General features: G+C 44.0%; 1 long non-coding RNA gene across 1 annotated transcript; it reads right to left on the reverse strand.

Moving 5' to 3' along the window:
• Positions 1-330: 330 nt before the first annotated feature.
• Positions 331-843, reverse strand: LOC149218845 (uncharacterized). The gene is made up of 3 exons (XR_016248656.1): positions 822-843; positions 655-723; positions 331-572 (listed from the first exon to the last, which is right to left on the reverse strand). It is a non-coding gene; the product is annotated as an uncharacterized LOC149218845 (long non-coding RNA).
• Positions 844-2,757: the final 1,914 nt, after the last annotated feature.

The raw sequence follows: 2,757 nt of genomic DNA on the forward strand, positions 1-2,757 counted from the left end.
AAGCATTCAGACAGTGAACAGACGCCGAGGCGTAACATGCAAAGATATTATAACTCTTAGAACCACTAGGTCGCGAATCAAGAATGGACAATTTACACAAGTAATCACAGAGGCGGAGGCCGCATGTGACCAAAAGACAGTTAATAACAGAATACACGCTCATATCTCTGACTGAACAGCGATGAATAAAAAAGAAATATTCCATTAAAACACAGAAATGCCCGAGGGCTTAGGATTTACATACATCTGCGAAATACGAGCAGTACCAACAGCGAACTGATAAGCTTAAATGAAACTATACATTTGACGAAGGGGGTCAAGCCCCTAAATAATAATACAAGTTCTGAGTTTAAGGACCAAAGACCGAAATCATGTAACGACACCAAGTCTACAGCAACGGCCGGAAACTAAACAGTAAAGCATAAAAATATATAACAGAACTTGGAGACGGTTTCATAAACTTAAGCCTCTCAACAGAGGAACCCCGTCGATTGCAGTGAAGGCCGCTGTAGGGGCTTCCCACAAGGAATACCCGGCAACGGATTTAAGAGAATCGAGCTGGAAAATAAGGTCTGCACCAAGTCACAGATGGTGGCTCAAGACCGAAACTTAAATCTCTAAATTCAAAACCAAACCCCAAATGCCGAGTCATACCTGGGTAGTGCCGGAGGTAGGCTCAGCTGAAGGAACGCCATGATCTTGCTGCAATATAGTAGGTTGCAGCTGCATGAAATTTGTCAGGGAAAACATAAGAACCTGTAAGGGAATTTCTCATAAATACAATGCTTCAAATGCAAACAAAGACTATCAACCGAAGTCACCTGTGAGGATTTGGTTCTGGGCGGAGAGGAACCCTGGAGTGTTGTAGGCCGGAGACATAAAGGTGTTCAGATGCGAGCTGGAGGAGAAACATTGCACCAGGTCCGCAAAGACCGCGGCAGCAAATGAGCAAAATGCCAATACGAATCCATTTAATAGTCATAGCAAAACCCGGAACAATTCTTAACCCTTCGATCACCAAACATGATCTGAACCGTCGAAGTAAGGCAGGAGACTCTGGCGGTAAGCCCAAAGTCTGCAATACCAATGCATCATGTGGCTGGTGAAACCAGGTTACGCCACCTGCCCTGGAAGTACTGATGCCTTTATGGTAAGGATGATCTGTCATCCGGTACTGCGGTGGGACATCAAGTCCACACCATTAGCTCTGTCGTTTGATAAATATCTCGGCTAGTATGTCAGATGGTAGAGTGGATCCATACTTATGCTATGTTAACGTTGTGTCAAATATAATATAAAGGCATTGACTTTAAACAAAACATGCATGCCGTGAACAATTGTGCATAGGTTAAAGACTTTTATGCTTATGTATATGTTTGATGATGGTAAAGAAAAGGTAAAGCGCAATTATCAGATTATAGATTTACATTGTTATGTTTAGGAAGGTGATAGTTACCTTTTTAAATTATGGATATTTGGAAAAGTATGGAAATGGTCGTGACAACATGGTATCAGAGCCCAGTTTCAACACTGTGGCCTCAGGCAGCACATATCCAATATGCATAAGGGTACACCAAGCAACTCATGCAAGCTAACAATGTACTTAACTGTGTTCTGTTTACTTGAACTGATTTTCAGAATTGCAACAGTCAGCAGTTAAACCAGAAAGAAGACAAAATGCAAGAACCTGGCAGTCACCCTCAAGAGAATGCAGAGCTGTGGGTGCAATTGGGTGCAGAATCACGGAGTACAAACCTTGCAATCCTGGAAACTGTCCAGGAACTGAAAAATGAGATGGCACGGCTGCGTGAAGACAACGCGCGCCTAACAGTTGAGCAGGAAAAGATTCTGAAGAGCCTGTCGGACAGGCAGAACCCACCCCTGTCCAACCCCAGTGCAGAACAGCAAAGGGTAACAGAAGAACCAGACTATCAAATGGAACCTGAACACTCTGACGACAAGGAAAACCACTCTGATAATGCACCTCAACAGCAAACTTCAAAACGTCAGAAAATGGAACTGCAGGGAGAATTTCGAAAGATTAAGCCTCCCCATTTTGATGGTGAACAGGAGGAAGCTGCGGAAGCCTGGTTGATCAATATGAATAAGTACTTCCAGTTATACGAGTACGATCATAATCTGAAGGCAAGATTGGCAATCTTCCAATTACAAGGTAAGGCAACCTTGTGGTGGGAGGAAATCAAGATTGTCAAGGGGGTCAGCGAACGAACTATTACATGGGAAAAGTTTCAGAAGTACTTTAAAGAAAGATACTTGACTGAGCGTTTCTATGACGAAAAGGCAAGGGAATTTCATGACTTAAGACTGGGACAGCAGACCATGGATGAGTTCATTAACCGTTTTACCTCGCTGCTACGTTACGTACCCTACATCAAGGAGGAGAAAGCCAAGGTTCAGAGGTTTGTGAGCAGCTTACCTTCATATATAAGGGAGAGGATTGAATTCGACAATCCTAGAACCATGGATGAGGCCATCCGAAAAGCGAGAATCTGCTACCAGCAGAGTAAACAGAAGGGGGACACTACCAGCAAAAGATGGAATGAGAAAAGAAGCGGTCGAATGGTTGGGGGCAGCAAAGGAAGTCGCAGCAGTGGAAACAAAGGGGTTGGCAAAGGACTAAACAGTAGACCTGTTGCAAGGAATGCACCCCGGTCCAGACCAATGAGCGAATCTAAAGCAAATGAGCAGTCTGGTAGACCAGAAGGTGAGGGAATGAACAGACCGCCAGTGCAATGC

Source organism: Pinus tabuliformis, chromosome Q, assembly GCF_031772625.1.
Source record: "Pinus tabuliformis cultivar Carrire ecotype Pingquan chromosome Q, CPIR1, whole genome shotgun sequence".
NCBI classification, from domain to species: Eukaryota; Viridiplantae; Streptophyta; class Pinopsida; order Pinales; family Pinaceae; genus Pinus; species Pinus tabuliformis.